This window comes from Callorhinus ursinus, unplaced genomic scaffold (assembly GCF_003265705.2).
Source record: "Callorhinus ursinus isolate GAN/ISIS: 27379988/994484 unplaced genomic scaffold, GSC_fseal_2.0 scaffold5, whole genome shotgun sequence".
Taxonomy (NCBI): domain Eukaryota; kingdom Metazoa; phylum Chordata; class Mammalia; order Carnivora; family Otariidae; genus Callorhinus; species Callorhinus ursinus.
Window position 1 is genome coordinate 28,063,394 of NW_027397067.1, and position 25,274 is coordinate 28,088,667.

Below are 25,274 nucleotides of genomic sequence, written 5' to 3' on the forward strand. Positions count from 1 at the left end.
TGAACAGAGGGAGAACATTAGATGAAAATTAGAATTAAGTTGCCATAAGCCACAGAGCTACCACATGCTAGGAGAAACGCCTGGAACAGATCATTTCCTAGCACGTTCAGTGGAAACACGGCTCTGCTGACATCTTCACCTTGGACCTCCAGACTCTGTAACCATGAGACAATAAATTTCTGTTGTTTAAGCCACTCAGTTTGTAGTACTTTGGTAAGCCCTAGCAAATCAGTAGAGTAACCTTTAAGGCGGTCTGGCAAAATTTAGTTTTTTGGCTCTATGTTCAGCTAAATTTTTGAAAAAGAGGGAAAATAACTATTTCAGGACAACAATCAGTCTCTGCTAAACTATGCTACTCTCTGAGAGGTGGTCTCAACATTCAATATTTCACTGAGTCAGTCACAATTAATTGTGAAAAGTACATTAGCACATTATACTTTAAACCACATAGAAAGAAAAAATGCTAGCAATTTAATTATGACAGGTCACTTACAAAAAGGTGCATTCCTATTTCAGAGTTGTGAAGTGTAAAAAAAGAAATGGGCATCTTAGAATCAATAAAATATGGTAAATAATCTATAGACATTTGGTTATAACAGTAAGCACAGGAAAGAAATAGTTTACATGAGCTATAATATAATATTTTACACTCTAGCTTATATAAAACAAGATGACTTGTCTTACTGCAGGATTAAAAAAAAGTATACATAACTTAATCAGATACAGAGATTATAAAAATGTCAATATAAATATTGATATAGATATAAATATATAAAAATAAACCTCTTATTTGATTAACCTTATTCAAAATGCTTCCACTGTATTAGTGGAATGCAATATCAGTGGTTTCATATATTCCCCTTAAGTCAAAGTAATATTTGGTATCAGTTATGTTTATTCCAGAAAAGAATTTTTGAACAATTTGATGCCCCTTTCTCTACCAAATAAGAAAATAATAATACTGTTTTAATTGGGAATAATAAAAAGATGATCTAATAAGTAAGATTATAAAAACCATAAAATCATCAAATGCAGTCATAATTTCCTGGCCTAAAAAAATTATTTGCTTTTATTTTCCTTTTCTCCATGAAACTCAGTCCCATTTACTTGAATTATTCTTTTCATTATGTATTGGCTAAACTTCTTTAGAAGCAACTGGGATTTTTCTCTTTGGTCCCAAAGGAAAGTTTTAATTGCATGTTGCCATGACAAGTTGAATTATTAAGACACATATTACTAGATAATTCTACAACTTTCTAATTTTAGAGGGTCATATCAAGAAAGCCACTTTCTTTAGATGTATGTAGCTGAGATCTAAAAAATGCAAAGCATCTGTCTCACAATTAGCAAGGAACAATGTAAGGATCAGTTCACTGGCTTAACCAGGGCCAGAGAAAGGAAACCAAGATCTCCCACTGTGCAAACTTTGATGATTTTACATTTGTAAACCCATAACTGAGCTTAATTCAGCAACTGACCTGTGAAAGAGCACTAGTTATTAACATTAATATTAATAACTATCATAATATTTAGAGTGTCTCCCCATAGTATTACAGAATATAATAAAAACAATTTGAGATTCAATTACATCGATAAACAGCTAAAACATTAGGAAAGACATTAGGTAACACAAAGACAAAAATGCTTACAGTATAAAGCAGGCATTTGTGAGGCAAAGAGCAGGGCTTCTCATAAGGATTGCTGTACATCATGCCTTTAAGCAATGTCTCTAGGCAGACATTTTTGGGAGGAGGTAGAATTTAGTGGTCATAGTAATTTCAGTAAAGGAAGAGGAGAGGGAACAGTCAAATGTACTTAGAAGAATGGAGGTGATAAGTAATTCATTCTTTCTCTAGATGGTGCTTATTCAATTGTACTTTGTCCCCATGATCACCTATATGTGTGACTTATCTATGTTCTAGATCAGGATTCGGCATACTTTTTAATGAAAGTACATATTTTGGGCTTTACTGGACACTCTTTCACAGCTACTCAACTCTGCCATTTTAAGGTGAGAGAACCACAGACAGCACACAAATAAATAAATGTGGCTGTGTTCCAATAACACTTTATTTATGAACACTGAAATTTGAATTTGATATAATTTTCACACGCAATAGAATTTTTTTTTATTTTGTTCTCAACCATTTAAAAATGTAAAAATCCTTCTTAGCTCACATACCATACAAAAACATGTGGCAGGCCAGATTTGGTCCACAGACTATGGCTTGTCAACTTGTGTTCAAGACTGTGAGTTTCGTAAAATGAGGCATCTCTTTTTTTTTTTTTTAAGATTTTATTTATTTATTTGAGAGAGAGACAGAGAGAGCACAAGCAGGAGGAGAGGCAGAGGAAGAGGGAGAAGCAGACTCCCCAATGAGCTGGGAGAAGTGAGGCATCTCTTAAACTCATCTCTACCATCCCTCCAGTACCTAATATATTGCCTTATACTTTGTAGGTGCTCTATAAGTACTTGTCATAGTGAATACTTGCATTATAGAGGTAAATTGTAGTGGATGAAAACAAAATGTAAAACACATTCATCCTTTTGTCTGCCTCCTCAGAATGTCTTTAAGCAGCTTCCCCCATTCTCATTCATAGTGTCCTGTTCTTTTCCATTAGGTAGTTACCACAATAGTTAATTACATATTTATTTGTGGGTTTTCATGCTTATTTATTAATTTCTATTTCTGGTGTGATGAATTACCACAGACTTAGTGGCTTAAAAGTAACACATATTGGCTATCTCACAGTTTCTGTAGATCAGCAGGCTTGATGATTTGGCAGGGTCTCTACTTACAGTGGCATAAGGCCAAAATCAAGGTATCTACACGACTGTCTTCCTTTCTAAAAGCTCTAAGGAAGAATCGGCTTTTCGACTCATGGAAGCTATTGGTATAACTCAGTTCCAGGGGATAGTAGGACTGAGGCTCCCATTTCCTTGATGACTGTGGCTATTATTCTCAGCTTCCAAAGTCCATTGCATTTCTTGACTCGTGCCCTCTTTGCTTTCAAAGCCAATAGCTACAGATCAAGTCCTTCTCATGCATCATCTCCACTATATTTTCTTCTGCTCTCCATCTCTCTGTGGCTTCAAGCAGGAAAGATTTTCTGCTTTTAAAGTTTCATGTGATTAGATTGGTCCCATTCATATAACCTAGGGTAATCTCCCTGAGTCAAGATCGATAACCTTAATTACCTCTGCAAAGTCCCTTTGCCACGTAATGTAACACAGTTATAGGTTTCAGGGATCAGGGCATAGACATCTTTGGGAAGAGGCATTATTTAACATACCACATTTACCATCCCATTAGGCTGTAAATTCCATGAGCAAAAGCCCTATGTCACACACACACACACACACACACACACACACACACACACACATATACACATACACACACCCAATGCTTGACACATTTGCCAAATACACAGTAACTGCTCAATAAGTATTTCTGGATTTAAAGAATGAATGAATGAATGAATGAATGAATGAATGAGTAGATCTAGGGTTAAGTAGAATACTCTAACCTAGAGTTTAACATCGAGGAGTCTTCAGTGAACCTTTAAGATGGTGGTTAAGAAAAGCACAGACTTTGACTTAGGAAGACATGGATTCAAACTGGTAATTTTATTGTTACTTAATAACTGAGTAGCCTCCGGGGATCTTTACCTAGAATCTCTGTGCCACACTTTGAATCTCTGTGCCACACTTTCTTCATCTGAAAAGTGGGAAATTAAAATCCTTCCCTAAGAAATCTGCTGAGGACTGAATATATACATGTATGTGTGAATGTATGTACATATTTCCTAGATATCATAGTGCCTAGCTTATAGTTAGCACTCTTTTTATTATAGCCATTATAAACGCTAAAGGTATTTTGAGGTCTTGGTAGTTGATGGAATTAACTTAAGTGGGAAGTACTAGAATAGAGAAAATGAGAAAAAATGGGAGAGTAGGAGAAGGGAAGGAGAGGAGAAAAAGGCCTCAGAGCAGAACACGGCCATCCATTCATATTTAAGAAACAAATAATTGAAGAGAAGTAAGACTCAGTGACTAGTATAAAGGAGGGTGGGCACTTATTGTATTGAACACTGAATGTTATATGTAAGTGATGAATCTCTAAATTCTACTTCTGAAACCAATGTTACACTATATGTTAACTAACTAGAAATTAAATAAAAATTTGAAAAAGAAAAAAGAATCAGTGGCTAAAGAAACAAGAGAAAGAGAAGAACATGGTCTTGGAAATAAAATGGAGGAGGGTTTTGAAAGATAGAGTGATTAACAGTTTCAAATACAGCAATAATAACATGTGCTGTAAAAACTGAAATGACATTACATTATTGGATAAAGAGGTCAGTGATTATTCTGTAAAGAAGGTTTGGTGAAATGGAAGAAGAAAAAAGAAAAAAAGGAGAAAGGAGAAAACAGGATGAGAAAGTATGGTCTATTTTTAAAGAAATAAGTTTAAAGAAATAAAAGAGATGGGCAGTACCTTGGGAAAGGGTTTTGGTCAAAAGGGTTGATGTAAAGGGGAATTTTGGTTGTGCATGTGTGATTTTAATGTCCTTCACTCATTCCTTACCACAGATATTGCAATCCCTTACCTCTTCTCATGCCCCTGTCCTTCTCATCTTCCCCCATCACGCTCAGCAGAGGCTCACCCATTTCATGCAGCATATAGGAACCATCAAGTAGGAACATTCTCAACTTCTCAATTCAATCTCCTTCCCATATATCAATTCCCCCTCCCAATGTCTTATTCTTCCGTTTTACTATCACCATGGAAATGATAAACCTTCCCAATGCCAGAATAATTCTTCTACTTGTGCTCTCAGTCTCTGCCCTACTTGCTTCCCTGCTATGACCTTGAATTAACTCCTTTGTTCCTCATTTTCTTCCGTGGAAAAGTGGAAGCAGTCTACTATATAAAGTCTACTATTTTTCGTAGACTAAACAAGGTAAGCAGGTATAAAATGCTTAATACAATGCCTGGCATTTAGTAGGCACTCAATATATATACTCCCTTTTCTCTCTTGCTTCTACTACGAAATACCTCTTACCTGGCTTGTTTTCTTCTGTTACGCTTTCTCCCCTAAGATCTCATCCTCCTCTTGCATTGTCAAGCATTAGATTTTTTACATAAATCACTTTCTGTTCCCCCAATACCTGAGGTTTATCAATTCTTTTGTCCGGTACATGCCCATCATTCTTTCATCTCTTATAAGCTACCTCTGCAGTTCTATTCTAATCTCCCCACCTCTTTTCTACCTCCACCTCTACTCACATCCTTATTGTAACAGCAGACCTGAGCATCTAACTTATGAACCCTGCTCTTCCTGGCCTCTCTACTTCACACAGTCCCCTTCTTGTCCCATCTCCTTACTCTTTGACTTGACATCTTATAAGCCTCAGATGGAATGCCACCAATTAGATCTAAGTCTCACGAGGAAAGGATATTATCTGTCTTGTCCACTCTGCATAACCTTGAACTTTGTTTCTAACTTGAATATTGAGGGAATAAATTAATGAATATGTTCCTGCCTTCGGTGTCCTCTGTCAAAATCATTGAACCACTTCACCTCACTGCCTATCAAATCTGTGTCTTTAACTAAAACTTTTGTTTTGTGTTTCAGGCCTAATTATCTATCTACATGATAGTTCCTTCTTGAATGTCTCATAGACATCTCAAATGTGACATGTCAAAACTAAATTCAACAAAATTACTTCCACTTCCCACCCCTTTCTCCTCCAGAACCCCCAAGTTTAATGCATGCAATCATCACCCATCTAGTTGTTCTAACCAGAGTTTGGAATCATCATTTACATACTCATCTTACTCATTCCCCCAACCAATCCTTCTACTGACTTTACTCTTGTATATCTCTTGGCTCTGTCCACTTCTTTTCATTTCCATTGCTAACATCTAGCCAGTCACTTTATCTAACCCGGACTACTACAATAGTCTCTCTACTGGTCTTCTCATATGCATGCCTAAGTCCTATACAATCCATTCTCCATATGGTGTAAGAATAATCTTTAATGCAGATTTAATCATATCACTGCCTTGTTCAAAATATTGGAATGAAATCCTAAACATGGCAATGAGGCTGAATGTCACTTAGCTCCTGCCTATATCACCAGCTTAATTTTTTCCACTCTGCTCAGTGTCTGCATTCTCACCACTTTCTCTTAAGTCCCCACTTCTTCCTACCTTGGGATCCCAATGAGTTAGTTCTTTCACTCATGCTTCTGAGGTTAGCTGCATATCAGCTAGTTGGTTTACCTTAGCAGGCTATTAGCTGGGCATCTCAGCTCTCCTCCATATGGTCTCTCAATCTCTTGCAGGCTATCCTAGGCTTGTTCTATGGCAGAGACAGAACCCAAAACAAGAAAACAAGTTACAAGATGAGTCCAAATTCAAGAAGTGGAGAAATAGGGGTGCCTGGGTGGTTTAGTCATTAAGCATCTGCCTTCCCAGGGTCCTGGGATCCAGCCCCACATCGGGCTCCCTGCTCAGCGGGAAGCCTGCTTCTCTCTCTCCCACTCCCCCTGCTTGTGTTCCCTCTTTCTCTGTGTCTCTCTCTGTCAAATAAATAAAATCTTTAAAAAAAAAAGTGGAGAGAGAGATTTCTGCTAGTTGGGAGAAGCTGCAAAATCATGTTGCAAAGGGCATGGATAGAAGACCATTATCTGGGTACCTCAGTATGATCTATCACAGCAGCCAAATCTCAAAAGAGAAGTTAGTTTTTTATTTTGTTTTGCTTCTTACCTTAAGTCTAAAATATAGGATATTGATGGATGCAAATATAAACAACTTACTCTATATTTAATTGAGTATTGGGAGATATTTATGCCCCAAAACTTCTCCAAGAATAGTAGAAAAGTTTCCCTGCTGATAAGGATAGAAGCTGTAGGGAAGTTTGGAATGAATCGTTGGGAAATGCAAAATCCTTATTTTATCTTAAGCATTATGATAAATATGGAATTTACCTGAGTCTCAAAAAAAGTATTTTAAAAATCAGAGAAGTTGCGAGGGCAGGATAAAACAGCAAATAAAAAGGACTGATCTTTGGAGTAAGAGAAAATCCCCAAGTCTTCCCTGCATAGGTGATTTCCTCTGTGTTTCTTTATGTTTTCAAAAATCACATGTCCCCATTTTAAATAATAGCACCGTGTATCTCTCTTAATAGTATTTATCAATGTTAAAATTTTACATTATTTTTTGTGAACTTCTGCATAGGAGGGCAGACACTCACCGTCTGCAATTTTTACTTTTCTTTGAATATAAGTATTTTATATATGAAAAGGACTTTTTTTGAACATATAATATGAAAAAATAGCAATTTATCACTTTGCTTAAGAAATACACCATTATGGGTCACCTGGGTGGCTCCGTCGTTAAGCGTCTGCCTTCAGCTCAAGTCATGATCCCAGGGTTTTGGGATTGAGCCCCACATCGGGCTCCCTGCTCCGAGGGAAGCCTGCTTCTCCCTCTCCCACTCCCCCTGCTTTTGTTCCCTCTCTCGCTGTGTCTCTCTCTGTCAAATAAATAAAATCTTTAAAAAAAAAAAAAGGAAATACACCATTATTAGTATTGTTGAAGCCTTCTGCATACTTCTCAGCATATCCTTTCTCCCACTCATTACTATTCACACTTACTGTTTCCTACCATTGTGATTTTAGTACACACACATATATCTGTAAACAAATAGTGTTTAATTTTATATTATTGGACTTTATATAAATCATTCATTTTCAATGCTGCATAGCATACCATTATCTGTGTATATGTATATAAATTCATATATATATGTATATATATAATTTTATGCATTCTTCTGTCAATGGATTTTTGGATATTTAGATTGTTTCCAGGTTTTTTTTTTTACCATTACCAATACAGATGCATTCATCCATTTCTTCTGGCATACATATGCAAGAATTTCTCTCAAGATTATACCTAATAAATGAATTTCATATTTTCAACGTTACTAAACAATGCTAAATTGTTTCCCAGCAGTAGTTTTACAGAAACAAATTCTCATCAGAAGTGTATAAGACTTGACATTATTGCACCGATACTTGGTTTTATTAGACTTCTTAATTTTTGCCAAATGGTTAGGGATGAAATAGCATTTCACTCTAGTTTTAATATGTGTTTCCCTGGTTATTAATGAGGTTGAGAATTTTTTCTTATATTTCCTGGTTCACATGTCATATGCTTAAAATTCCCTGTGTTTATTGGTATATGTGCTATTTTTTCCCAGTGTTTTATTTCTATCCCATTTTGTTTTTCCATTGCATAAATTAGTTGGTTTTGGGTTTGTTATTGTTGTTGTTATTGTTGTTGTTACCTTGGTAAGGTTAGGTAAGCTGTCCTAGCAATTTATTTATTTGAAAATATCTTTGATCTTCTTTTGGAAAGCTTGTTGCAGTAAGTGCACAATTCTTCATGGACGTTAACTCCTGTGATAGTTAATTTTATTTCTCAACTTTATTGGACTAAGAGATGCCTAGAGAAAACATTATTTCTGGGTGTGTCTGTGAAGGTGTTTCCAAAAGACAGTAACATTTGAAACAGTAGACTGAAGAAAGATTACCATGACCAACATGGGCAGGCATAATCCAATCCAGTGAGAGCCTAAATAGACCAAAAATATGGAGGTGAATTTACTTTGCTTGAACTGGGAGATCCATCTTCTCCTGCCCTTGGACGTAGGTGTTCCTGGTTATTGGGCTCTGGATTCAGATGGGGACTTAGACCATCAGTCCCTCCGATTCTCAGATCAAGTCAGGACTGAATTATACCACTGGCTTTCCTTGGTCTCCAGCTTGCAGACAGCAGACCATGGAACTTCTCAGCCTGTATTACTGTGTGAGACATTTTGAATAATAAATCTCCACATACAAAGAACCAATGCTATCATATTAGTTCTATTTCTCTGGAGAATCCTGACAAATATGCCTTTCTATAACTAAGAGTTATTTTTTCTACTGGCTTTTAATTTTACAAAGTTCAATTTCAGCCTAAATCGTCCTTTGTAGAGGATATTTCTTTTATCTCTGGTGACTGTTATAATGAGTCCTTGTCTTTGTTGTTGTGTGGTTTTATGTTGTTGTGTGGTTTCATGTTGTTGTGTGGTTTCATGTTGTTGTGACTAAATATGATTTTCTATGTATTCATCCTGTGTAGCTCATGTGATGGTTTTTGATTCTGAATTTGCAATTTTCATAAATTCTCTTAAGAAATCGTCATTGTGGTGGCACCTGGGTGGCTCAGTCGTTTAGCGTCTGCCTTCGGCTCAGGTCATGATCCCGGGGTCCTGGGATCGAGCCCCGCAGCGGGATACCTGCTCAGCGGGAAGCCTGCTTCTCCCTCTCCCACTCCCCCTGCTTGTGTTCCCTCTCTCGCTGTGTCTCTCTCTGTCAAATAAATAAACAAAATCTTTAAAAAAAAATCGTCATTGTTTTCCCCCATAGTCTCCTTTTAGAATTCCAATTTGACACATGTTAGCTCTTCCTGTTCTCTTCTTCTATGCCACTTAAGCTGTCTTTCAAGATTTCTATATCCTAGCATCTCTGTGCTGCATTTTATTATTAATTTATACATAGTAATTTATGATCAACAATTTATTATCTATCTTCTAGTTTATGACTTACCTTTTCTGCTATAGTCTAGATTAACCCATAAATTGAGGGGTTTTTTTTAGTTTAAGATTTATTTATTTATTCCAGAGAAAACATCCCAGCATGTGAGTGAAGGGAGGGGCAGAGGGAAAGAATCCTCAAGCAGACTCCCCTGCGCGCAGAGCCTGACATGAAACTATCTCACCTTGAGATCATGACCTGAGCCAAAACCAAGAGCAGGACACTTAACCAACTGAGACACCCAGGCACCCCCATAAATTGAGGTTCTAATTTAAATTATTTTTCCAGGGCACCTGGATGGCTGTCATTAAGCATCTGCCTTCGGCTCAGGTCATGATCCCAGGGTCCTGGAATCGAGCCCCGCATCAGGCTCCCTGCTCAGCGGGAAGCCTGCTTCTCCCTCTCCCACTTCCCCTGTTTGTGTTCCTGCTCTCACTAACTCTCTGTCAAATAAATAAATAAAATCTTTAAAATATATATATAAATGAATGAATAAATTATTTTTCCATTCTAGAAATGTAGAGAAGTATTCTCTTTGTTCCTACACAGTTCTCAGCCCTTTTGAGAATGATGCTGCCTAGTGGGTTGTGGGGAGACATGGTATTAGTAACTTCCAAGAAGAATCTCAGATGAGCTTGTTTGCTACTTTTCAACCATCCCTTAGCTTTAGCCAAAAAGAGGGCCTTATGTTGAGATGACAGAGCCATGACTTCCAAGCAGCCTTGATATATATCTAAGTTGCTGCATAGAGGATAGTTAACATAGAGTCACCTGATCCTCGGCCTGTTTTAAGGGAGAAAAAGGAACATTGTCAGGGTTGTTTGCTCTGCCACAGCATAGCTTATCCTGACTAATACAAATTACCAATTCACTCCTTTTCAACTCTACTTGGTTATTTTTTATATCCTTTTATACTTTGGTAATTTTTTTTAAATATATATTCTTTCTTTCCTTATCTAATATTCTATAAGCAATGATTTCAATACCTAATGTCCTCAGGGTTTAAATGTGTTGGTTTTTGTTTTCTCCTGCACATATTTGATTTTTGTTGTTGTTGTTGTTGTATGTTTATATCAGATTGAATTTAGGCTGTGGAAGAATCCCTCCAGAGAGGACTTTTATAGGCTTCTGCTACAGACAAAACATCTCAACAAACTGGGAGTACTATAATTTAATCTCTCCAGTTCCAGTTTCCCCGGCCACCCAGCTAGGATAAAGTAGAATCCTAGAACCATGTGAGGCAAGCCTGTGGCACACATTCTGAAGAGCTTTCCCCCCGCTCTTAGCTGTGGCCAAAATAGAGGTTCATATCTGTTTCCATTTCTGACCAATGAATCTTTCCAACCTACCCTTTCGCTGATAGTATATCCTTTTGGAAAAGCAAGATTTTATGAAAATTCTCCTGACTTCTCCCACTAGGCCTAAACCTAATACCTTGATCCCCATTTAGCTATTATCCCCTAAAATTCCAGGTTACTGGTATCATCGTGTTTTCCCTCCCTATGCCTCAAATTTTATATTGACTTGCAATTTTTCAATTTTTAAATCCTTCTGTGTTGTTAGGGAAAGAGAAGATACTTGAAGATTCCCTTTATTTTCTTGAGAACTGAGCTATGAATTTAAAAAATTATTTAGTTTAGTTTAGTTTATGTCTATGTGTTTTTCAGAAGGAAAGCTTGAAAGAAAAAAACTGTGTTTTTAAACACAGCTATATTTCCACCTCTATATGAATATAAAAATATTATTTAACAAATGTTATAAAACTGTTCAGATTGAAGAAAAAAACAAAAATAAGACATACTAAATATATTTTTAATTTCTAAATACTCTAAACATATAGAAAATTGAGAATAATATAAAACAAATAGCCACTTTCTGACCACCCATATATTATCAATGTTGACATTCTTCTACATGTGCTTCAACATTCTTTTAGAGTAATACACTGTTGCCAAAATAAATAACTTCCAATTAGAGCTAATTGAAGAGTAGCAGGGTTATTTATGCATTCTTTCAATTAACATACATTTACTCAAAATTAAATATCATATACAATGCTTAGCACAGGAGATTTAAATCACATATGTTAGGTCAATACTGGAACTATGCCTTTCAAAATAAAATTTTACTATGACTGTATTATTGATGATTCAATCTTGTTCCATAAACATTTATTGAAAACCTAGGGAAAATCTAGCAGTAAAAATAAAGAGGAAGAAAATGCTCTAATTATGAGGAAACTTCTTTACTTACTGACACTGTATATCTAAAAAAAATTGACTCATCTATGTATGTTACCCCTTGCCTTTCACCTCTATGTGGATTATTTATTAATCCTTGACAAAAAGATCAATATATCATGGATTCATTTATATATACTCAATACCAGTGAGATAAAATATAATTATGAAGGTACTATTACATTAAAAAGTACCAGATAGAACTATTATAGATACTTAGAGATGAGCTATGCCTCTCTCATTTCCTGTACTTTACTGTGCAAGTAGATATAATACTATTTCTTCCATTATGAATTGAGATATTCTTAAATTTGTTGAAGAATTTCAATAAAGGCAATGAAAAGAATTATTAATCCCTTTGGATAGTAGTGGGAAATGCACTGTAATTGGTAGGCTTCATATCAGAGTTCTTGGAATTTCTCCAATTGCATTAGCAATTGGTCATCTTAATTACATGGTCCATTAGCTGAAATCTGCATCACAAAACTACCATGCACAATTCTTGCCAACTCTGATCCATTCATTGTAGGGTCAAAGATTCCTTGCTCATTGCAAAATGAAACTAGATATATTAAGTTAAAGTATTTTGAGCTCATTAAATATACAACCTGAACTTAACCACCATATCACATACAGAAAATAACTGCAATTCTACAATGCCTCTAATACTTTAAACTTTTTATGATGTAAGATAATTCTGCAAAAGATCTGGACACAATAAAAAAAATTTTAAAGAGCATATCAGTTATTGAGCTTCTATTTTCTGTGCCTTATAGATATAATTACCTACAATGTTGACACAAATGTATCAATCTAATTTGATAATCATGAATGTGTTTCTAAATTAAAATTAGATTTCAAAGGCAACCTTACCACTACCAGTAAGTATTTAGTCCAGAAGTGTATGTGGAACCTTAACAGAAGCCACCTTGCAACGTTTCTTTTAGCACAGTTCCTACTCAAAAGTACTTAGATAACCAACAATTCTTTTTTTTAATTTTTATTGTTATGTTAATCACCATACATTACATCATTAGTTTTTGATGTAGTATTCCATGATTCATTGTTTGTGCATCCTAGCCACAGCAACAAGATAACCAACTAATCTTGAATGGCTCTATTCAATATCCATTCGTTCACTCAGTCAGTTTTTTTTTTTTAAGATTTTATTTATTTATCACAGAGAGACAGTGAGAGAGGAACACAAGCAGGGGTAGTGGGAGAGGGAGAAGAAGGCTTCCCGCTGAACATGGAGCCCAGTGCGGGGCTGGATCCCAGGACCCTGGGATCATGACCTGAGCCAAACGAAGGCAGCCGCTTAACGACTGAGCCACCCAGGCGCCCCTCTCGGTCAGATATTAACATTTTTTTAGTATCTACTATGTGCCGCATGCTGATATATCAAGATAAAGTAAGAGATACTGCCCTCAAGACACTTGAGACCCAGTCCATTCTATATACATTTTTCAAAAGAGTTCAAATTATCATATGTTGTTTTCTATCATAGAGTGCTCAATTCTGCCATTTTCTTGCAAAGGATATAATGGAATTATTCTTGCGAACATCCTAAGACTGTATATTTCTTGAATCTCACCTATCTAATTTATCAAAATGTTGAGGCTAACCTAGAATATAACATATGATGAAGTCAGGCTAACATTGTTCTAAACCTTAAATATTCATGCAAATTACTTATATGATAAACCATTCTAGAATTTTACCCAGTACTGAAGCCATGTTTACTGGTTTTATTTTGCAGCTTCCAGCTTTCACTCAATGAAAGTGGGGACGGTAGGTGCCTGTCTCTTGTCCTCCTGTATTTCTTTTTCATTCCACTGATTCCTTAGAGATCACCAAGGAAAATTTCAAGTGCATATGCAAGTTCTTATAGTAGCTGAGCTCCAATTATTCTGAGTCAGAAGAACTGCTACATCATCTCTTACAGCTTTTTCATTCAACCATAATTTCATATCAGTTTCATAATTTCATATCAAACTTTCTCATCTAAAACTTATCCCCTTTGGCACAAAAAAGAAATGGAAGTGGTTGAGCATAGAACTGTTTTCCTCACCTCTTTACATTATACCTTTGTCGTCACTGCATAGTCATGCCTTAATCTTTCTCAAGATTTGAACAAAACAACAAAAACAAAAGAAAAGGAAAAAGCCTTTCTGTTGTCTCTACATTTTTTCTTATTGCAGATCTAAGCATCCATGGCGCGTCCTTTATTGTTCAGTGTCACTCTAATGTAGAGCCTTAGCTAAATTCTATCCAGTCCGCCTTTTTAGCCAACTTCTCAAAAATTACGTCTTACTAAATTGCTATCTAGGCAGCTATAACTATCCCTATATATTATCTTTTCCGTTTTCTTTTTCATTTGAATCAGTTGCAAATGTGGACTCTGAGAGTCATTTTTGGAGGCTCCCAGGCTTCTTAACTCCTCCTCCCTTTAGAGGGTCAAGGAGTGGGATCAAATCTGTTATGGTGGAAGCTTAGAGATGATATAACTTAAGTCAAATCATCTTACACAACTCCAGCTGTCTGGAAACAGGAATGAAGCAGTTTCCTGGAAGGAACAGTGTAGATGGGATGAGCTCTACAAAGTCCAACCTAGTTTCTAATCCTGTTAGTCCTAGGGGAGATAGATAAAAGAACCCTTAAACTGTCCTGGCCTTGTGATTGCACCCCAGTCTCTACGACGGCTACCTCCTTGTGGTCGGCCAAAAGGCTGCTAGTGCCAGGGCCTTTCAGCAAAGGTGATCTTCGGTGATGGCAAAGATGACAGTAACAAAACTATATCTTGTGTGTTTCTTACATTGTAGCCACACTGTTACAGTGTTACTGAAATACGTTAGAAGGAACTGGAACCAAATTCTACCACAAGGGGAGCGAAGAGACAAGTCAGAAGTGGCAGAGGCTTTAGTTAAAGACAATGCTGTAGAGCTATAGGATTATCATCATCACCATCATGAGCTAGTACCATGACCAGATCCCAGGCTTATGTTGGCTGGGAACTACATCTCTCTGAAGTATTAGAACCTACCTTTTATAAAATTTCTGGCCCATGTCTGATTATGACCAACATTTCCATTCATCATCAATTGGAAACTTCAAGGTGACATCGCCCTTCTCACAAGGTCCCCATTATACTCATAGTAAAGACAATTTTCCAAAAAAAAACACATAATTTTCCCTTGTTTTATTTTTCCTAAAGATTTTACTTATTTATTTGAGAAGGGAGGGCAGAAGAGCAGAGGAAGAGGGAGAGAGAGTCTTAAGCAGACTCCATGCCCAGGCAGAACCCAACATGGGGCTTGATCTCACCACCCCGAGATCACGACCTGAGCCGAAACCAAGAGTCTGATGCTTAAACGATTATGCGACCCAGGCACCCCCAATTTTCCCTTGTTTTAAAAGTTCGGTTGATGAAGTCCCAATAGCTCATTTTTGCCATTGCTTCCCTTGCCTTTGGAGATGTGTCTAGCCAGCATTTACTGCAGCCAAGTTCAAAGAGGTTGCTGCCTGTGTTCTTCCTAGGATTTTCATGGATTCCTGTCTCACATTTAGGTCTTTCATCCATTTTGAGTTTATTTTTGTGTATGGTGTAAGGAAATGGTCCAGGTTCATTCTTCTGGGTGTGGCTGTCCAATTTTCCCAACACCCTATGTTGAAGAGACTTTTTTTTTCCTTCGGATATTCTTTCCTGCTTTATCAAAGACTAGTTGACCACAGAGTTGAGGGTCCATTTCTGGGTTCTCCGTTCTGTTCCATTGATCTATGTGTTTGTTTTTGTGCCAGTACCATACTGTCTTGATGATCACAGTTTTGTAATATATCTAATTCTTGAAGTCAGGCATTGTGATGCCATCAGCTTTAGTTTTCTTTTTCAACTTTCCTTTGGCCATCTGGGTTTTTTTCTGGTTCCATACAAATTTTAGGATTATTTGTTCCAGCTCTGTGAAAAATGTTGATGGTATTTTGATAGGGATTACATTGAAGGTATAGATTGCTCTGGGAAGCATAGACATTTTAACAATATTTGTTCTTCCAATCCATGAGCATGGGATATTTTTCCATTTCTTTGTGTCTTCTTCAATTTCTTTCATGAGTGTTCTATTGTTTTCAGGCTATATATATATATATATATATATATGTATGTATGTATGTATATGTACAATGGAATATTACTCAGCCATTAAAAAAATGAAATCTTGCCATTTGCAACAACATGGATGGAACTAGAGGGTATTATGCTAAGCAAAATAAGTCAATCAGGGAAAGACAATTATCATTCATGTAATATGATAGCACTCATATGTGCAATTTAAGAAACAAAACAGAGTAGCATAGAGGAAGGGAGGGAAATAAAATAAGATGGAATCAGAGAGGGAGGATTAAGAAACAAACTGAGGGTTGCTGGAGGGGGGTGTGGGGATGTGGTAATGGGGTGATGGGCATTAAGGAGGGTGCAGGTTGTAATGAGCACTGGGTGTTATATACAAGTGATGAATCACTGACCTCTACCTCTGAAACAAATAATACACTATGTGTTAATTAACTGAATGTAAATAAAATTAAATTTAAAAAATTAAAGATCAGAGAAATCTAAAAAAAAAGTTAGGTTGATAGTAGTTCCCATCATTCTCTTTACTTTCTTATTGTTTAAACATGAATAGAAATTTTAGAAGCTATCTGAAGAGTTGAAGTTTCAGAAAAAGAAATAAATATTCTCGAACATCTGCTATGTATCTCAAATTTTACGTTTTCAGTACATTGATTCTCATTGAGCTTAAAAGATAGAACCAGAGCTATGGAGCTGTCTCCACTGCACATCTGGCCTGCCCAGGTGATGGCTTGAGATTGCATCTCCGTTACTCCTACTTTTTCTTCTTGTCTGGCTACACCGGTGTTTTGCCATGGTGACAAAACCCCTTTTTTATTCCCTTTTATTTTCATCCACAGTGGACTTTCTGTTTAAAAGCAGAGAGGGACTACACACAGTTCTTTGGCCTTTCTCCCTGCAGATCTGTTTCTATCTCTAGATCTACCTCCTTCCCTCCCTTTCAAACTACTACAGCTGCACCCCATGGGAAGATTTTGTTCTTGATTCCATGAGCAGGACTCAGCCATTCTCTTCATTCACCATCATTCCAACAAATCTCAGCTATATTCTTCTCAGGAATAAGTGTTTTATTAAGGATCAATAAAGGAATTAATAGAAGGGCTTTCCATAACTCAGCATAAACCTTCACTTCAAGATTCCTGTTTTCTTTTTTTTTTAAGATTTTATTTATTTATTTGACAGACAGAGATAATGAAAGAGGGAACACAAGCAAGGGTAGTGGGAAAGGGAGAAGAAGGCTTCCCACTGAGCGGGGAGCCCGACGCGGGGCTCGATCCCAGGACTCTGGGATCCTGACCCAAGCCGAAGGCCGAGGCTTAACTAATAAGCCACCCAGGCACCCGAAGATTCCTGTTTTCCTTCCAAGTTAAGTCCTTAGCACCCAGCATCTCTGTCTTTTAGAGACACCCCCCCTGCAGCCTTGCACCCCCCTTCTCGCAACATGCTCCACTTTCACCTTGGTTCTTTTATGTCTTTCCTTTTTTCAAGTGTGAATCAATTTATCTTCTCTCATATATTGCATCCCGCACTCATCATTTATACAGCCTTCAGGTTGACAAAAGGAGAGAAAGTAAAATTTGTTTTCTGGATCCATCCTCCTCACAGAGGACTATAAAATTATTATATCGCATTTTTCTATTGTATACTTAATATTTTTCGAATGCTTTTTATATACAAGACTCCATGTGAAGTGTTAGAGAGAGAGAAAGAAGTGACATACAATCACTAAGAAATTTCTCTCCACCCAGAAAGGCACTTACAGAAATGTACAGTCAGGTGAATAGGATGTAGGAGGACATATAGTCAGATGATATAAATGGGTAATTAAGAATTAAAAGATGAGAGATGGGAGGGGTCAAGTAAGACTCCAGCCAACTACAGAGTTCCAAACTGAAAATTTGGTCAATGATATTGACTCAATTCCAGGTAGAAATAATTCTTGAGGTCTTAAGCTCAGCAAATATGCCTAATGGAAGGAGACAATATGAGTCTTGCATCATCAAACTCACAATGACTCCTATAAGGTATTCCTTGTGTTCTACCATAGCATCCAACAAAATCTCACCTGGTCTCTTCTCCATGCTTTGTGTTCCCATACTGTGTCCCGTCTGACTGTTCTAGGCCCCAGTTATAATGATCTCATCCTTGTTACTTTCTCCATTTTTATCGTCTTATGTCATTCTCAGTGTTTTCCATAAAAATATTTTTTATAGATTTTCCCCCCTCTGACCACTGAATTTTCATATTAAAGAGGTCTTGATAAATCAAATGAATAACCTCTAGATAAATATGCAAATTGCAGTTCGTCCTGGAAAAAATCCAATCTTGTAATATTTTAACCCATTGTCCAAAGGGGCAAATGGGCAAATTCTATTCCTCAACACAATATCTGTAGCCAGTCTTCTTTTCCTATATTCTACCTTCTCTCCCTAAATCCCATGTTTTATGAGAAAAATTAGATAAAAATAGCTCCCATACTTCCAATTCCTTCCCTTTTTCCCTAAGGTAGCATTTATGAGATAGATCTTACTATCTCCTGAGCCCCTACTGTTTTTCTACCACTTACATGTGTCATTGTACTCATTCAACAAATATTTAAGCAAATCTCTGACAGCTTCTGGAGATACTGAATGTAAAAGATGACTTCAATGAATCTGAGTCAAGTGGGAAAGGCCATGCAGTATGGTAACTAGCATGGAGAATTGTGCCCTCAGGGTGCTATAAAAACCCAGAGAAAACTACCTATTCCCAACTCTGTGGTGGAGGATGTGTGTGGAGAGAGCAAGCAAATGAAAAGCCCCCAAAAGTATTTAACTTATCAAAATGCAGTAACTTATCAAAATGTCTAAACGGGAAGCCGAGAACCCAACCACTCTTAACTTATTCCCCCAAACACTTCCCTCAATGAGTCCTGCTAATACTGACTCTTGCCTCCTTAATATCATTTAAAAACTCCCAATTTTCTCAATCTCTCTGCCACTATCTTAGTTATACTCCTATCTTTCTCTGGAACACTAAAATAGCTTCCTACATGTTCTTCCTAATTACAGAATCATTCCCCTCTAATACTTTACATTCATTCATTCTTTCTTTCATTTAACTTTGCTAAAATTCAAGACCTAAAAGTCTTCAATGGTTACCAAATGCTGTATAAAAGTACAAACCCCTCAACTTGTCTCAGCTTGATCATCAGAAGTCACACAGTGCAGTGGTTACAAACATGGAGCTTAAAGCCTAGGTTTGAATTCTGTCATCTAATATCCAGGGATCTTAGACAAGTAATTAATTTCTCTAAGCACCAGGATTCTCATTTTTAAAATAGGAATCTCTGTTCACATGATTATGGTGAAGACTAAATGAGATGAATTCTCTAATGTTCTTTGACTACAGTATGGCACATAGTACTAGGTAAATATCTATAACTGTGATCACTCCAATTTCATTTTCCTTAATATTTTCCTTTCTGTGTTTGGCATGGCAAGTCTCCTTACTGCTCCTCCAAGTGACCATGTTTTTCCATCTTTGTATCTTTCATGTGCCCCTCTCTCTAACTAGATCTTCTTTCCATGCCTTCTCCAACCTGCTTAACACCAACTCATCTTTTACTTCTAACTGTGGATGTCATTTTCTGTCTCCAGTTCCCCAGGGCTGAGGTAAGTGCTTTTCCTAATGGTTTCTATCACTCCCTTGCATTCTTTTTTTTTTTTTTTTAGATTTTATTTATTTATTTGACAGAGAGAGAGCGCGAGAGGCAGAATACAAGCAGGGGGAGTGGGAGAGGGAGAAGCAGGCTGCCCGTAGAGCAGGGAGCCCGATGCGGGGCTCGATCCCAGGACCCTGGGACCATGAACTGAGCCGAACACAGATGCTTAACGACTGAGCCCCCACCCAAGCGCCCCACTCCCTTGCATTCTTTATCCTAGCGTGAATCACTCTATTCTCCTTTGATGTATTATAAATTTCTTAAGGTCTTATTCCTCATTGTCTTCCTAATACCTAACACTTCCCCTGGTTATATAGGCATAGCATTGGTTTTGTAGAACAATTCATCTGATATGGCATATACAATTTGGTTTGACCTGACCAGGAGCTACATCATTATTATAAGCTCTAGAATAGCCAAGCTTTATAAACTGTGCTTTTTGAAATATACTTTTCTGATGTTAGGATCTGTGTCTCATTCACTTTTACCTCCACTCCTCATCCCTAACAACGAGGGAAGTATCTACTACAGAATAAATAGTCAGATGTGTTAATTTAGCAAAAATGAAACCAAACATCTTTAAATTACACAATTCTAAGACTCTTTCTGTGTGAATGAAACATGGAAATACAAGTTTGGGACCAAATTTATTTTTCTACAGATGAATGCCACTGGTTTTATGTCTTAATCCTGATGGCTTATATTATTTTAAGGTGAACACTAAAACCAAACAAACAAAAAAAACATAATGGACACAGCATTATTCAAAGAGAAATTTTGGGAAAGGAAGAAAATCTGAGGATTAATGTCCTTAATATTCATTTCTGACAGCCTATGTTCAAGTTTAGGTTGTCTGGTCAACATTTGGGTCTGACTCGTAGTTTCCAAATCATGGTGTGTCGTGTTCTAAATCAATTCCTAGGAGAGATTTAGGGATAACTTTTCCACAGGTTTTCTCAATTAAAGATGCATCTAGCTCTTTGCCCACATCACCCACATCTGCTCATAAAAAATGAATAATGGAACACACATGTGCTGACTTGTGATTCATTTCAGCCTTTTGCAGGTGCAAATGCAAGTTTTAAGGTGCAAAGTGGAGCCACAAATGCTGTGGGCTTGTCCAGCTGAAATTCTAGGCTTTAATCACATCTAAATAACTCCTCAGGTGATGCAATCACAGGATTTTGCTCAAAAAAAGAGTGTAATAAATATTGTAGATTGAACTGGTGTGCATTAACAGATGAAGCTATGTTATTTAGAGAATATGAAATCCAGCTAATTTTCACCAATCTGGTGTTTGCCAAAGCATTCTTTTCATATATTAACCCAAAATTCACCTTGAGTACATTTCAAAGCAACTTTGACCAACTAAAATAGGAAATAAAATACTTTTATTTGTATACATAACTGATTCAGGGTTTTACATTGACAGATAACCCAAATCTAATGTAATTACTACATATCCTTGCAGCTGGGGTAGCCTCCTAGCAGACAAACTAAGTCAACACTCTGTTATAAGCAGAACAGAGGGGCTCACTGGTGCAGATAATCCTAAACAGCAGAAAATCCCAAATCATTTGTTTTCAGCTTAGATATACATTTAGGAGGTTTGGGAATTTTGATGTTGTCGATGTTGTTTCAGCAGACATCTGTTCCTAATTTCATTTTCTTTATTAAGATTCTGTGAATTATACACCTTCCTAATGATTAAATTGTCACATACCTTTCATTAGCCAATGCATACAAGAGTGTGTCCCTTGCCCGTTAAGATGACACAGGTAAAAGAGCTCTTTGTTGAAGCTCTTTGTAAAGCTTTGTTTTCTGAGGTGACAAATATTCCTATAGCCACCCCTTGTGGCCAAACTTCCATGAAGTTTATTTAACGTGGTATAATCTGATGCCAAGCTGTACTTCAATTATTTTGCTTGAGTAGGAAAAGTACCTCTCTCCTTACTCTGACAGAAAAAAGCACAGCTTCCTTGTTTCTTTATGAACTAGAGAAACCCAGGTTATAAAGAAAAAACACATGCACACACATGCACTTTTATCTCCATATTGCAAATACGAAATAGTATCATAATTACGGGAATATATTATTTTAAGGCAACAGATATGAATATATCATTATAAGGGAGCACAATAGAAAGGAAAATTTTTCCAGGAAGCCTTGTTTTGAAGAATATAGTGATAGTGGGAAGGGGTTCAAACGTCATTGAAAGAGAGAAAGGAGATTTCCCTCTTGGCTTCATGTTTTATCTATATTTATCTCCTCTCATCAACCCCAAGGCAGAGAAAAATGAAAATTAAGCTCTGCCTTTACACTTTACTTCTGTTATAATGCCTCTCAGCCCAACCTTCTTTATTCTGTTTATCCAAATCCTGCCCATTTTTCAAAGTGCAGCTCAAATTCTGCCTCTCTTGTACAGCATTCCCTGAGCATTTCATCTGGAAGCAATCTTTCCTTCTTCTAAACTTCCACAAGAATTACTTTCCATACCACTCATTTAGCACTTATTATTTACTGACTGGTAGAGATATAATGTTTTCAGAAATATTGCAGCCATAGTGGAGATGTTTTTTATCCTTTTGTATGGAAAACAAATATGTATTTTTAAAAACAAAATACACCTAGTGTTTTTATTATTCTTCATAGATCTGAAATCTAGTTTGTTATAGACTGTATCATCATAACAAAAAGGAAGTACATATGTAATACTTACAGTATGCCACATATTGTTTTGAGAGCCTTACAAACATTAAAAGTTTTAACTACTTTACAAATATTAGATTGCTAATAATGGAAGATTCATATGTGTGCATGCATTTTTGTGTGCACCCACATATACGTACATATATGCATGTGACTACATATATACGTGTATATGAGTGTATGATACAATATAATGTGGTAGACATAAACTTGTTTTGTTCGTAAAAATATTGCATTGGAGAATTGAAATAAAACAATGTTTATTCAGGAATTTATTAAAATACATCAATAAATTGTGAATAACTTTAAATTTATTACTGAATTTATGCTATAATAGAAAAAGGAGCAGGCTGCTAAACAATAAGGAACACAGTCTATCTTAGTATTGTCTGTCTTTTAGGAAGAGATGGAAATTTTAGAAGGGAAAAAAAATCTGTATATTTAGAGCAACACAAAATTAAGGTTTTCTGAAATTGGGGTCTTTTTTTTTAGGGTCTTTTTCTTTGAATCCAGCAGATAAAACATGCTGGTTTTATTTTTCTGAGGGAAAAAAAATAGATAAACACAAAAACAAAAAATACTCAACAATTTCCCATAAGTCCTAGATTTTAATCTAGTATCACCATCTACTAGCTACAAGTAATTAAGCTTTCTGTTCCTTGGTTTCCTCATCTGAAGATAGGGGGGGCATTAATTTATTTATTTATTTTTAAGATTTTATTTATTTATTTGAGAGAGAGAGAGAGAAAGAGAGCACGAGTCGGGGGAGGGACATAGGGACAGGCAGAATCCCCACTGAGCAGGGAACTGAACCCAGGGCTCCATCCCAGGACCCCAGATGGTGACCTGAGCCAAAGTTAGATGCTTAACCAACTGAGCCACCCAGGTGGAGGAGCACTAATTGAATAGTATTATTTCAGTTTCAAATTTCAAAGTCCATGTATAATTTTGTCCTTATAAAAAAGAGTATTTTCAAACAAATTTTAAAAGCCAAGTCTATCATTAGTTGCTATAATTATGTGACTTAATGTAATCCAAGGAAATATTTCCATTTCCAGAAGCTGATAAGGATGAGTGATTAAAATAAAATTGTAGGAATCTTATATCTATACCAACATTACCCTTTTATAGGCTTAAATATTTCCTTTTTTTTTTTAAGACTTTATTTTTGAGTAATCTCTACACCCAGCATGGGGCACGAACCCACAACCTCAAGATCAAGAGTGGCACGCTCCTCCAACTGAGCCAGCCAGTCACCCTTATAAGTTTAAATATTTCCTGAATTGGCATCATTATAAGCATGCTGAAGATGACAGAAATCATTTAATGCAGACAAGCAGAGAAAGGTCATTCAAAGTCCTTGCCTCTGTGCCAGGTTTACCCTTGAAAAAATTCCACCTTTATTCTGGACTAATGGATACTCTACCTGTTTTTAGGTGCCTTTTCAACATCTAACACTGAGGGTAGTGTGTGCTATGCGATTCAGTCAAATACAGTCACACTTATATCACTGTTATTCCAAGCTTCTGGATTGTGTCTCTAACATTTCTTAGAAAAGGACTTTGAATTTGAAAGATTTTTGTTAAAAATATGTTGTGAGACAAATAGATGACAAAAATATATCTTCATGCCTATATGAAAAGTCAGCGCACTACAAAGAAGTGTTCAAACTCAGGTTTTTTGTCACATTTCTTGTTAAAGTAACAGTGACTTTTGAAAAAGAAACTCTTTTTTTTAATTTGTAATGTTCCATGTTGTGTTAATTTACTAATTATCTAAAACTATAGATTATTTCCAATGAAACAAAAACACCCAGAGTGAGGGTCTAAGCTAGATGAACACTCTAAGAATATATATATGCATGTATATATACTTACATACATATACATAAAACATATATTCTTAGAGTAATACATATATAGTAAAGTATATTATACATTATTAGGTACATAAATATTCTTGGATGTGTATTCTTAGATACATATATTCTTAAATATATATTTTTTTCTTAGAGTGTTCAATCAGATATATATACACTTAGGCAAGATGGTCCCACTAAGGATTAATTTTAAAAAGAATGCCAATAAGCCTCGAGTATATGGTGATTTAGAGGCTAAGAGTTAACCCACAACCCCCTCCCTCACCAGTGAAAGTACTCAGGCTAATAAGGGACAAAGCCCATCCCTTAGCTATCCAGGTATTACGCCCAATAAAGAAGGGACTTTCCTTAAAAGGAAAAGATACTTAAGGGACAAACTTGATCCAGGACAATGATTCAAAGTTACGCTTCTCACACTGTCCTCTAGCCCAAACTCTAGGATCTCAGAGATTTTAGGAGGAGAAGGGAATATGTAAATTTAAAAATGCAAGATCTGATAAGAAACCAGGAGCAAAGAACTCTTCTGTTTTTCACAAATTTCGGTAATGGATATTTTCTTTACTGCAGTGATTATAGGAATAAAACAAAGGGAGAGCAATAGTCATTACAAAAAAAGCACAAAGTACTATTTAAGCAAGCTGATCCAAGAGTCTTTTGGGAAGCAGAAAAGTCCAAAGTACCCCCATCTTACTAAGGTTGGTTGTAGGTGAGGAGAGAGACGTTGGGATGGGAGTTACAAGAAACATTGTCAGAGGATCCCAAATCCCAAAGAAACTAAAAAGAAAAGATTGAGATGTTGTGTTATAAACTATTTTTATGAAGCTTTGTACCAGCACAAAAAAAATTATAAAAAATGAGAAAACACAGTAAACATATAAAAATCTTTATATTCCGTAGACTGGGGAAGCCAACTGCAGGTCATAAAGGCTGAGTAATCAAACACAATTTGCCCATCTTAAAATGT

The 25,274-nt window shown here is 36.4% G+C and overlaps 1 long non-coding RNA gene across 2 annotated transcripts in view; it reads right to left on the bottom strand.

Annotated features, from left to right (window-relative positions):
- Window positions 1–25,274, bottom strand: part of LOC141372735 (uncharacterized) — a 56,114-nt gene that overhangs the window by 13,985 nt on the left and 16,855 nt on the right. The window contains exon 2 of one of the 2 annotated variants that reach the window (XR_012378137.1): window positions 6,291–6,369. The exons of the other annotated variant lie outside the window; for it this stretch is intronic. This is a non-coding gene — a long non-coding RNA (uncharacterized lncRNA). The remainder of the gene's footprint in view (window positions 1–6,290; window positions 6,370–25,274) is intronic. 2 annotated transcript variants of the gene reach the window in all.